The sequence below is a fragment of the Acanthopagrus latus genome, chromosome 22 (assembly GCF_904848185.1).
Source record: "Acanthopagrus latus isolate v.2019 chromosome 22, fAcaLat1.1, whole genome shotgun sequence".
In the NCBI taxonomy this organism is placed as follows: Eukaryota; Metazoa; Chordata; class Actinopteri; order Spariformes; family Sparidae; genus Acanthopagrus; species Acanthopagrus latus.
In genome coordinates this window covers 23647469-23661158 of record NC_051060.1, presented here as the reverse complement: position 1 = coordinate 23661158, position 13690 = coordinate 23647469, and the positions used below count along the sequence as shown (strand labels likewise).

The following is a 13690-nucleotide window of genomic DNA, read 5'->3' as shown; positions in this document are numbered from 1 at the left end:
ACTATTTTAAAACTAAAAACTTCCTGAATAGCTAAACAGCCCAACGCTGTGCAGAGAGCGTTTAAAATTCAGTGCAAATGAATTTACATGAACTGTTGATGACATCACCCTCACAAAGGCAACATAACACGTGTGTTTCGACAGGTTAAGCAGCGCTCCTGACTCGCACACATCTCACAGTGGTTCTTATATCACCCAACTTAATGGTACATGCGCTTGTGATGAAGCGGCGTGTGGAGAAATAATGTTCTCTCTAATAACATAGAAAGTATCCCACACATTTATCATGACAACCTCCATTAGCCTATAGAAGAGCTCTGAGGAAATAAAGAGGGAAGATCCAGAGCTGCGTGCGACAGCGCTCTGACAGAGGACGCTCGCTCCGTTCCGGGGGGAGTCATTATTTATGCATTAGCAACGTGAAACTAATTGTATTCATCACCACCTCGCAAGAGCTCGCAGAGCTGACATGTCATTTGAATTTAACATGCGGAGACATTTACATATACCTACCAAGTGAGCAAGAAGAAGAAGAAGGAGGAGGAGGAGGAAGAGTTCACGCACGGGCGCTCGCATTGAAATTTTGAAACTGGCCGCTGTTTTCTCACGCTCATTTTCCGCTCATGCAAGGTTTATTAGTATCATACAGTTTGGCATGAATATCAGAGGACGGGAGATGTTTACAAGCACCGATGTGTGCAGGAAGTTTAATAGATGGTGTGAATTAAGTAAACAAAAGGACAAAAAGCACCACGAACCGTGAACATTGGACCCGTGCACACACGCTCTCCTTCTTTTATCGTTTCGCTGCTCTCTTGGCCTGCGCAGCATTGAAATATTAATACAGTGGAAGTCTTTGCCCTTGTTTGCTCAAACAACATAAAACCAGGAAAATAATACTGTGGCAATTTTGGCAAAAACCGGCATCACACACTTGGCAGGCGGGCGCGTGCATTAGCCTTATATCTCCTCCAAACTAGCGGCCCAGAGCTTCATCTGGGCGACGGACTGTGACTGGCAAAGCTCGTTGAAAAGAGGGGAGAAAAGACAAAAGGATGAAATGTGCTGGCACCATGCGGGAGCAAGTTTGGCTCTGCATCTCCTCCCCTCTGTTCTGCTTTCAGCTCCAGCCCCCCACCCTCTGTCATCCCACTTGTATCTGGCTCTTTGTCTCTTCTTCCCTCCTGATACTACACCTCCGTGCCTCCTCTCCCCCCTGCTCCCCTCCTGCAGCACAATCTAATCTGAGCAGCTTCGCTCCCCTTTGAACCGCCTCACAATTAGGCAAAGAGGACTGTTGCCCTTGATGCATTGTAGTTACAACCACTCTGCTCTGCTGGAGTTTGACTTTGATCCCTTAAAGGCTGGAGCAAAAAAAAAAAAAAGCAGGGCAGCAACTACAGTGCAGGATGCCCTCGCTTCGTCAGGCGCCGCCACGCAGTTGTGCTCCATTCAGATCGATCTGACAGCACCCCCACCCCCCCGCCGCCCCTGAGGCCTGGTGTCAAACAGATATGGAGAGGAAATCACTGTATCACTCCCACGCCCACTCTTTAAAAAGAAAAAAAAAAAAAAATACGGTTAAAAGTGTGAAGGAACAAAACAAATGGCGGCATCAATTTTTTAAAGCGCTGTCATTTTAGGGGGAGTTCACTTGACACAGGCTGTAATCTAGCACTTTACCTGACACACTGTGGCAGGACGGGCCGGATAAACTCTGTGCGGATAGAGAGCGATGTAAGCGGTGCAATAACAGCATCCTTTGAAGATTAGAGTGACTGGTGAGCGTAGTAAATTGCTCTCCCCATGTTCCTCGGTGGCAGAGACAGTTGTGGAACATTTGTCGCCAATCTCTTTGACAGCAAAATGTTAGGATTTCTTTAGAGCAGGAGATAAAAAAAAGGACTTGGACAAGCTTTTCCTTTCCGAAAATAGAAAAGAAAAAAAAAAGTGTGATGGGAAAGTATTTTTCAGTCCTACAGACGGTGAGAAAACATGTGAAACACTCAATTATCAGGGTTGGACGGTTGGAGCAGAGCGGACGATTGATGACAACAACACGTGTTTGGTTAGACGACCACGTTCGTCAAAACCCGTCGCCCCTAAAACCTTTAATCAGCACTATTGTTGGATGAGACCGTCACTGAGACAGCGCACAACAAAGAAAACATGACCCGTAAAAAAAACCCATTCAGGGTCAAATTCACAATCCATTTCCAACACAGTCGTCGACGCATCAGACTGAATATTTAAGGATTTCTTTTAGCGGCGCAAACAAGCTTTTACAAAACAAACTCAGAGAATATAAGATCAAGGTCGAGGCTCGATTCTTATCAAAGAGAATAAGAAACACTCTTTAAATTGATATTTTCTATGTGCGCTCTGCATCTTTAATGCTTTTAAGTTGATGCTCAGCGTAGGAACATGCACAGTAAGAATATAAGTGCTGTCAAAACTCATCAACTTCTCAGTAAACTTATAGGAGCTGAATATTGGAAATGATTTAAAGGTCATATTGATGATGTTTTTATGCAGACAGATTAGAATAATACATCTAACTCGTAGAAAGATGCAGAAAAAAGTTTATAATCTCCTTTAAAAGATTATAATGATTGTAAATAGATCATTTTAATCATCGTTTTGTTTATGTCTGTGCAAGAATCCTGACACATAATATAACACGTTGGTATCCGTGGAAGCTACAGTACGTTAGCTCGGCTAACTAGCGCAAGCAACATTATCATTTGCTAACATTAGCTGGTGCAGCAAGCTGCCGACCACCTGAGGAGGCAGATTATCTGAATAACAGGCTTTATAATAACTTAAATACTTGCTTTCTGCAGTATCGGTTCACCTTACAACACTTTTTCACCTCCCTGTCTCTCTCAGCTGTCTGTTCAGGCCTGCAGATGATTTAAACTAAAGTTTAAGTTGTTTGACATTAATATAACTTTAAACAATCAAATTATCGTACTTTAATTTAAAATAACAGGAAACCGTCGTTGGAAATCTGTATTTTGCAGTCTCATAGTGTGACTCACCATTAGAGTCTCTTCTGGACGCCGATTTAAATTAATAAATGTTCTAGCACCTGTTTTTAAATAAAACGCCTGATGAAGCAGATATACCAACACATTCTGAGAGAAATCTGAACCCAGCGCTGAACTCATCTAATTAGCACAGCCGATGTAGAAAGTCTCTCATGCTCTTCAAGCTCTGGCAGTCCTTAACGCCGTTATTTTTTTATTTTTTATTTTTCTTATGCGGCAAGACTCATCAGATGTTTGCTCAAACGTGGGCACAGGGGTTAACAAGCAGAGGATGTGTACCTATACGACTGTGCGGTCCAGACACTTCAGGCGCAAACAGGAAGTGAAAGGATCAAACAACAGAGTCAAAGCAGGATTTAAAGAAGAGACATCGTTTCCTTCAAGTTTAAGATGCAGAATGTGAAGAAGGAACATCAGACACGTGTACAGTGTGGTGAAAACCTCTGTGGTCCAAAGCTCCCGTGACACCAACACCCCCCTGCCGGTCTGGCTAGCTGGGACCAGTTCTTACCTACTGCACCTTCAAAATATATTTGAAGTGTGCACAAATATAAACCCCCACTAGCGCTTCATGGTAAGGCAGGCAGGGCTCCAAGTGCCTTTGGGTTCATGAGCGTACTCTGTAATTGTGTATTTTTTCAGTAACGTTTCTGTTCAGACTTTATGCAGTCGTGAAAAAGATTCAGCATCGGGACAAAAACAGACGATTCAGTAAAACTGTGAGTTTCACGATGCCGTCTGTTCCAGTCTCATTAGCTCAAAAGCATGTCACATCTTTTAAATGTCAGGACATGCTGTTATTCTACAATAAAAAAAATAAATAAATAAATAAAGAAGTTTTCCAGCAGCACTCTGATCTCATACAACACTGAAAAAAAAGCCATCAAGTGCAGTGGAACACTGATACTTTCCTGTGCTGATGAGATGTTAATAAAGCTGTCACACCCCACGCCTGACATTTGTTTGGATGTATCCTGCTGCTCTGTATTATGAGGTGAAATAACATATGCCTTTAAAATCTGTTCACACCTTAACTCATAACCTCAGTGATTTATCTGCTGTCTCAGAGGAGAGGGGGAAAGAGGATAAATACTATTCTTTTCTTTTTTTCTTTTCTTTTTTTTTTTTTGCAAAAATGATTTTGGAAGTGCTAATTTGTTGCATTTGCATGAGCACTCAATAATCTTCGCTTCAGCCATAAATTAAGAGAAAGCAGAGGCAGAGCTGATTGAAGCCTCGCTTGAATCAATAAATCTCCCCGGCTGAATCCAACATGGCCAGCCTGCAAAGAGCAAAAAATGTTTGCATGATTAAAAAGTCCCGGAGCTGAGGGAAGCACTTCGCTGCATTCATAAATTTTTTTCTTTGTTTACGCCTTCAACAAAAAAACTCCTAATTGCAAATAATTAGCCTCACAAGGCATTTGAGGCTACGGAGATGATGCAACAACAGCTATATTAGCCATTCCTTTTGATTCGGGCGTGAGTTTGGCCCGGCGTGATCCAAGATGTTTGGTCCTCCGTGACTTATGAGTAATGGATGAGCAATCACTTGACCTCACAGCAAAAAAAACCCTTCATCCAGTGACACTTGAATCATCTATAAAACATGTGAAGAGGAGGAGAGTCGCCATAAAATAAAGAAAAAGGTGGAAAGACGTGAAAACATTACACACTCTCATTGATGGAAAACAGGATGTTTGAATACAAACACGAATCAAAGGCTCCGTCGGATTAAAGGTTTTTGTTTGTCATATCTCGCGAGCCAAATATGGGCATGAATGGAGGACAGAATATAGAGCCTATTCGTGCCGGCTCAAAGCGCGTTGTTAACCTCTGTGGAAAATGCGGCTTACAGGAGTAAGCTGTAATAATACAGCAGTGCCACAGCGGCAATATGTCCGACTATAAAGGGATTTCACAAATCCAGAATTCTATCAGTGCAGCAGGAATCTACACTTTTGTTGCTGTAAAAAGTGGAAAGTACTCTTGTCCAGTGAAAACTGGAACTTCCTGGATGCCTGCGAGACAAAACACTGCTCACCCTCGTGAGCCGTAAAATCTAAAAGTTGTCCTGATGTAGTTAACTTTACTTAGTTATCAGCGTTATTTGGTTTGTCTTGCCGGGCTTATTAAAGTGGCTAGCTGCACATATTTGTTTTAAGTCTGAATTTGACAGATGGACAAATCTTGAACGTAGCGCACTGCACCTTCACGCTACGGTTCATTTAATCATTTCAAACAGCCTATCAGCTCAGAGTCCTCAGCTTGAAAAGTCATTAAAAAGGAAAAAAGAAAGAAGCAATCATTATAATAACAGCTGGGTGAGGCAACAGTGAACCGCCTTGTTGGTGAAGAAGAAGAAGAGGCGGCTGTGGTCTGAGGCACATGTGGAACATCATAATTAATGATGCTATAGGACCACCACCGCAGCAGACCAGGGGTCGTCAATTAAAATTCAAAGAGGTCCAGTTACTGAGACGTCCTCCCAGCGAAGGTCCGAACCTCATTATATCTTAATTGCATCCAGTAACCTACCTGTGTCTGATAAATAACATCAGCACCTCTCAGCTCTCAGCTCAGACTTCTGTGGATTTATTTCCTCTGAGGATCCGTGTTTGGTCCGGTTCAGTACCGTCTGCCGGTAGAATGAACATATTCTGGTCCATCCATTCAGGTGCTATTTCCTGAGTAAACTGTCCTTCGTCTTGTTTTCCTCCATCCACATTCCCTCCATCTCTTCCTGCACACGGTCATCGGTGAACAGTCGCTTCATTAACTAAGTATCTTTGTTGCAAAAACTACAACAGAAAACTGAAAAGAAACTGAAACTATGAAGTGAACTTGTACAACATGTGGCCAGTGTTTCATCAGGAGGTGAACCTCAGGGGTGGGAGCTCTGTTCTCAACCTCCAGCCACAACAGCTTGCTTAAACTTTAGCCTCTGACACTTTCTTGTAATTGCAAACGATGGTCCTGGAGCAACATTAGTTATGATCCGTTGTGCTTCGTCCTGAAATGCTCGTGATACAGAAAGTTCTGGAGGTGGAACAGAATCGTCATGATTTCAGCGTCGCTGCGCCGAGCAGCCTGCAGGTGTTGATACGATCAGAGCTGTGTTGAATAAGAGAGCATCAGTAAAACTCCCAACAATGAAGGTGAAACTAATAAAAATGTGAATGGAATTTGTCTGTTATTCACAAATACTGGATGCTGAAAGCAGATTTATCATCATTTAGCATCTGATTCTGACGTAAATGCTGCTCAGAAATTCAAAGTCGTAGGAAACGTCACATTAGTTGACATCAGCCTCCAAATGATTTAGTTGTTTTAATAGTTATCACATCCCAATTAACAGTTTCTGTAATGCAGTCAGTTTGCATGCTTCAGGATGTCTTTTAAAAAGTTTTACTGATTTGAATTTAAAGTTTGAAACCGTCCAATCCTCAACTTTGTGTTTCGAGACTCACATCTGTGATTCCCGAACATTTCAGGACAGTTTTCTCTCTGCTCTCTCCTGCGACAGGCCACACTGCAGGACTTGCTCTCATTTCATTAAAGCGACGTGAATGTGCTTGATGGGCCGGAGACATCGAGGGTAATTGATCATCTCTGCGTCCCGGTACAGTCAGAGAGGAACCGCAGCGCCTCATTGTCAGAAAGACGGGAGAGAGAAAAGACGATAGAACTGCTGATAAGAGATCGTCTGTCCTCATTTCCCTCGCCAGTTCAATTGTAGGAAGCTGTGTGTGTCGGTCTGCGGCGCAGGGGGGAGCTCAGTGGAGACTAAAGAAGGTCTGGATCTTTATCTGTTAAAAGAGAAGGGGAAGCGTCGAGTTTCACCTCTGTCAGCAGGTTTCTGCAGCAGACGGTGAGCGAGGAAGTGTGCTGTCGAGGGGGCTTTGAGCCTGACGGGCTCGTGTCTTGTCGTAATGTGCGATAAATAGTTAACGTGCTTCATCTCCACCGTGAGCCGGCTCGCGCCAGGCCAGAGTTCAGCCGTCATCGTGAATAAAACATGGCGAGCGTTATTGCCTCGGGAGATGTAACTAATACGGGATCCAAATTCACGACACATACGTTCATAGCGGGGGAACGACTGATAAATTAACTTCGGTTAGAGGTTTTTTTTTTCTTGTTGTATTATGCTGAGATTTGTCTCAAAGGGTAACGTCTCTCACAGTTTAAATGTTAACCATTCAAACTGCGAGCCTGATGAGAGATGACACGTTCTCTGCTCTGTGCTGGTTTTGATTTATTCGGCAGATGAGCAGCTGAATAAAAAAACATTTCAGCGATCTACACAATGCACCTTTTGTAATGATTTCTAGACTTTCTGAGACTGAAGGAATGAAGATTTAAATGTGCATTCCCGTAGTATGTGCCCCCGCCTCGTATGTGGTATGCACCCAGCAGGGAGGGTAATGGAATAGAAAGATGTAGGATTATTGACATATTGATTTCGAGGCCTTGCTGTGATGGAAATGCTGTGCATTCTCTAAATTGTATGGACTAAAGAGTAATCTTCCAATTTAAACTGCTGGAGGCTGCTGTAAATAGATTTGGAGGAGAGAGAGAGAGACTGATAATGACTCAGGGCTGAGTATTAAATGTTGGGTGTTATTTGGGCTGAGATCTGCAGCGAGCACGCTCAGTGCCCACATGGATAATTTCTAAAGTGGAAAGCACAGAGAGCACATCATTCCCAGTTAATTCCCGCTGTGTGCATCTGAACTTTATTGTTGCGCCGCTTCCTCTGAGCTACAGTATCAAGGAACTGATGCCAGGAGAAAAAAAACAAAAACAAAAAGTCTGGCTGCTCCGACAGTCTTCGCCCGCGGGTGGAGGACGTACACTAAATCCTCCTTTTATGACTTTAAAATATTGCATTTGCATCACACAGAGCGAGCCGCTCATGAAATGTTCAGTTCCAGTATATATGCGCAATCAATATGACCTCACACCAAATAAAATTCTTTATTGGACTGAGCATTGACCTTGCAAATAATGATCCCATCTGTGGCACGAATAATATACAAAATGACCCTTTAATTACAGAACAAAAGCCTCTGATACGAGAGTTAAACCTGTCTTTTTTTAAATCTTGTTAGTAACATTTTTAAATGTTTTTGTAGAATAACGTCACTAAATGCAGATTAGTGCAGCTCAGAGTTCAGCAACAGTCTGCACACCGAGTTTCTGTGTCAGTGTTTCCTCTCAGGTCTGTTTAGTTTCTAATGTTGCTCCATTTCAACATTCAGTTGTGTGTTCATCACTCCAACAGGTAAATGAGCAAACGTAGCCTGCGCTGGCATTCAGTGCGTATTTAATTAATGCATCAAAATTGTTTACAGACATGCAAATTAACATCACATTACACATTATAACAGCTGTTAAGGGTTAAAGTGGAGTAGAAGTACCAATATGTGAATGTGAAAACATCCTGCACTGTAAAATCTCACCAAGTTACTTTTTCTTAAAAATGACTGTGAATACAATAAAAATGTTAAGTTGTTGGTAAGCTCGTACAATTTAAGTTTAATAAAATACTTTTCTGGCAGTTCTGAGTTGATTGGTTTGCTGACTTTGTTAAAATAAAGTTGGATTTTAAAATCTAAAGTGTAATTCTGACAATAATCTGCAATCCTTGATAGCAATTTTGTATTTAAAATATATATTTTTTGTGCAATATTTCACTTATTTATGTAGCTACTTATACTGTAAACTATTGTCAGCAGTAACATTCGGCAGTATAAGTCACTACTATCTTCACTGAGGTTATAGTGAAGTACAATATACTGTATATGTTGCATGTACATGTCGATTATTATATTCAGGACCATTTAATTCACGCTTAGAAAAGTTGTCACATGTCATAGTCTTATTGAACGTATCACGCTTACAGTAATTTTACATTTACTTATTTCTTGGAATTTATTCTAACTTTTCACTTTTCTGTATTTTCTTATAATCTCTCTACATAAATTATAAAAGTTGCCTTTAGTTTGATAAAAAGTCAGGAAACATGTTACCTAAAATTTACCAAGTAAAGTTTAGTAGTCTTAATTTAAGTTGTACAAGTTAAAAGGTTTTGACAACTTAAAATTATGAGTCTACTGGATTTGGTTATTTTGAGGTTCCTTGATTTATTTTTTTTGTATTTATTTGTTTTAAGTGAAGTCACTCGCTCAGATTTTATGGTGTAAAAGGAGCAAACAAATTTACTGCGAGCACATCATCAAACGCTGCACTCACAGAAGGCTGAATAAATACTGGACAAACTGATGTTCATGAGTATGGACAAGCGTAGTTACGCTTCCATCTGCTTGTTCATTAAAGACCTGAGTGGAAATGTCAGACATAAAAGAGCTGAAGGGGAACAGCTTGTCTGAAAGTTCAGCTGAGATAAAAAAGAAAATAAAAAAAACATTCACAAATCACAAAAAGAGACTTTATAGGTTTCTGATGCAGAGAAATAATTCACGTTACTCTGAAAATCATCATTATGCAAGTAAGAGTCAGCCGGTCGCCTCCGTCTCGATCATCATGGAAGCTGAACAGATTCACAGATTCATTTAAAAAGTGTCCTTGATGATGAAAACTCACGTCCTCTTTCATATCTTTTTCATAAAAGTACACAATGATTCACATTTCATTTTTTGATGGCAGGAAGGAATCTCCGACAGCTTTTACCTGAAACTTTCTGGTAAGATGCCGAGTATAAATAAGTGAACGTTTTCCCGGATGGTTGATGAAGAGAGACGCTGCTAGAAAAACAAGATGTAGTACGGCATAACTTCTCTCTCTCTCTCTCTCTTTTTTTTTTTTTTTTTTTTTTAAGGGCCTCCTTCAGCTAAAGGAGAATCATTTAAGTACCTTCCTTTTGAGCAACAATCAAAGAGAGACGACAAAGACAGACAAAGAGTTGAAATTAAGATAAGCGGCACACTTCACAGATAAGACTGGAAGAAATGTGAGGAGCATATATGAGTTATTATCAACCATCTGCGCACCTCTCACCCGTTGCCCTGCCGCTCGCTGAGCCCCCGCTGAGCACCGAGGCTGGCGTGTGATGCTTCGCCAGCTCCATGTGATTGCTCAGATCAGATCCAGGCGCAGCCAGATGCGACCCCGAACCCTGCGTGCGCGGGTGTCATCGCCAAAGATGGTGCCAAGGAGGCCTCGGGCTGCGCGTGTCTCGAGGAGTGCACGGCCGGACTTGTAATGCTTTCGGATCAGCGTCAAGCATTTTGTGGATTGCTTTTGAAGAACACTGAGAGCGATCCTTTTGGGTTGTTTTGAACGCTGCGTTTCAATCGGTGATAAAATGACGATAATTTAATATTCAAGTCACAACAAGTCAGACGGATAATAGAGGCGTCCGCTGAGCGGTGCAGGATGACTCATCCATCTAAGTTCCATCAAAAGCAGACTGGTGGCCTTTTAAGTTTTGAAATTCTGACCTTTAATAAGTGTCCCCGTGATGAACATCTGTCTAATGTTTGAATGCTGGTGCAGTGATCCATCATCAGACCACATCTTCTCAGAATCATCCTAAAGGCGTCTGGACAACTCTGACAGACGGAAACAACCAGCGTCCCGGCTGAGAACTGAATCCTTGCAGGAGCTCAGCTCACATTCCCCAAGACGGCAGCGATAATGTTGCTCATTTACAAGTTCATGGACTCATGAATTAACATCCCAACACCTGTCAGTGTGTTTAATATGGAGTTCATCTGCATATTTTAATATAAAGGTGAGAGTGCCTCGAGGTTTCACTGATGGTCGTTGGGTCGTTTAACTGAAAGGTTGACTTTGTTTTCCCAGATGCTCATTTTTGAGATTCACTTGGCACGGAGACAAAAGAGAAACTGAAATAATATTCACATTTTCATATTCCCAACAGTGACACAACTGACACATACCTTCCTTACAATAACAGGACAGCGCTGTTCTACCTAACACAGGCTAAATCTATACATTTAGTTGTTTCCTGCTCTGTGGTTTCTCTATTAAGAGCTCACCAGGAAACTAAATGAAGATGGATCTGAAATATCCCTCCCCATTGCTCCAGCGAGACAACGGTCCCCCCCGTCCCGCCCCGCAACATTAGGACCGCTGGTGATATCTTTGATGATTCATCCCGCATCTGTCCGTTAACTGCTGACAACTCATCAACTGAGACAATGTCCTCAATTCCGGGAGGGGGATAATCACTGCAACTTTATTAACAATTCAACAATGATCTAATACACGACTGCATTATAAAGTCATTATTCTTACTCGGCAAAAGTTGGCCCAGTAAAAACTAATTAAACTTCTGAAACAGGCCGTTAGCCTGTCAGCCGCTGCCAAAAAGCCTAAATCTGAAAATTCTCAACGTATGAAGCGCTCACACACTGATCCTATGGATTCCTCTGCTCTCTCTGCGAGGGGGTTAGGAGGCTCTGCAGCGCCATATGTTGTGTATCATCACCTTAACCAGAGGCATATGTCTAATGGTGTGTGCGGATGTGTCTGCGTGTGTGCAAGTGCTCAGATGTGTTTGCTTGAGTGCCTACAAGCTGCATGGGTCTTAGATGTTTCGCCGTGGTTACGATACTTCAAGGCTGAGACAGAGATGCTGAACAGGTGGCATTTTAATGACTGGCTCATGGCTTCCTTACCCTTCTTACTTCAGCCATGGAAGAAAGAGCTCTCCTCCAGAGCCTCTGTCTCCTCCAAATTCTTCTTTTTTTTTTCCCCGAGTGCTGTTGTGGGTGTGAATGCAAACTGGCTGAGGGTAAACTTGGTGCGAGCCCCCTGGCTTTAATCTACATGCAGATATCTTTGATGTGCTGTCTTGGGAGCAACGGAAGGAATTACTCAGCCAACCTCAGAGCTCATTGCTCATGGCCAAGGTGACTGCACCTGCGTAAGGTGAAACGTTCTCTCGGCGTCCTGTGAACTCGGGCGGCGAGGGAGCCGCTTGTCACAGTTGATCGGCTCGCAATTCAATATGATTGACCCGGGCAGGAAATCTTTAAGTTGCTCATGCATGGATGGAGAAGGGGAGACGGCGGCACATCAAAGCAGTCACTGATGCAGATTGCTCATGCATGCTAACATGGCAGCCAAGGTCAGGAGGAGTCGCTAACTGGCTGCTCCCAGTTCAGCCGCCGACAACGAAGGTGGACGTTTATTTGATGCAACTGTTAAGTGATTCATTCAGTAGCTGATGCTACAGCTGTTCATTGTCTTTTTTTTTTTTTAAATGATTTTTTTGTGGGGCACTTTTGCTTTATTTATTTAGATAGTGACAGCGGGGAGGGCGGAGAAAACAAGAGAGAGAGAGAGAGAGAGGATGATATGCAACACAGAGCCCAGGCTGCTGAGGTAAGGACTCAGACTTAATACATGGTGTGCAATTCTAGAGCTACGGGGGCGTCCATTACAGAGTCTGTCTTGGTTTTTTTTCAGGCATCATAATTAGAGAGTGAGCAGATAGACAGTAAACACGGGGAGTAAGGAGCATGACATGACAACAAAGATGCTATCATAACACCGGAGCAGCAAACCACTGATATGCTCACATTTATACGATATTTAGCATATTAACATTTTCTACAATAGCTGTCATAACATGTTCACGTTACATGTTTATTACCAGACGTTCGTATCAGGAGAGGGGGAAGTGAATGCTGCTCAAGACAGCGGATCAACATTTCTGAAGGTCAGATCACCAGATATTTCTGATGAGAGTCCACGGCTTCTCACTGCTTTTAAATGTGTCACCACTGGATATTTATTTATGGAAACACAGAGACAATTTCCTGCCGTCTTTATCCAAAACTGAATACGTGGTTTATTACCAAAACATATGCTCTTGGTATGTTGTTATAAGGTTGGAAATTACACCTAAATAAACGTAAAGTTTCAACGCACGTGTGGTTTGCAGAAATGTACTTTGCCAACATTTATTTTGGTGACTGGGTTGAGTTTTGAAACCATTTTTTTTTTCAGTTTGTTGGAGTCCAAGTGAAAATTAATTCCTCACAATATTTTATTTAAACTTTTTGTTGTGATGAACATAAACAGAAAAGCAAGAGGAAAAAACAACCGATCTGAAATCCAGTATGTCCATTCATGAAAAAAGGAATTGTTTTCTTTAGACTATAAATTACTATCACACATCTATTATATGATATTGATTTCTATGAATAATAGAATATGCCAACATACAGCGCTGGAATCGATGGCTTACACCTGATATTACCTGTTGTGACAGCTAGTTAATAAATAATGGCCTGATAAACAATTGAGCTTTGTGCTTTAGTGGTTTGAATCACCCACAATTGATTTTTTTTTTTTTTTCTTTTTTTAACCACTGGTCCCCGATCTAATCAGGTTAGGTGTGTGTTCCTGATTAACAGTGTGTGTGTGTGTGTGTGTGTGTGTGTTGCCATGAGGGGGTGGACATCAGCATTTTCATTCTAGGCCGTTCCCACATCCTGGATCACTTGAACATGTCCTGCATGTTTTAGGCTTCCATCACGTTATTTAATAAACATTTCTCGTATCATATACTGAATGTAAGTGTTTACATGTGCGTCTGCTGGTGGAGGCACAGAGGAGATACACTGAATGTGCATATATGTGATG

At 41.9% G+C, this 13690-nt stretch overlaps 1 long non-coding RNA gene across 2 annotated transcripts; it reads left to right on the top strand.

The window, feature by feature from the left end:
* The first annotated feature begins 11716 nt into the window (after positions 1–11716).
* On the top strand, positions 11717–12868 carry LOC119012680. 2 transcript variants are annotated; one of them, XR_005072562.1, is made up of 3 exons: positions 11717–12219; positions 12342–12424; positions 12699–12868. It is a non-coding gene; the product is annotated as an uncharacterized LOC119012680 (long non-coding RNA). The 2 variants fall into 2 exon arrangements; XR_005072561.1 differs by having other exon boundaries at positions 12509–12868.
* The last annotated feature ends 822 nt before the right edge of the window (positions 12869–13690 follow it).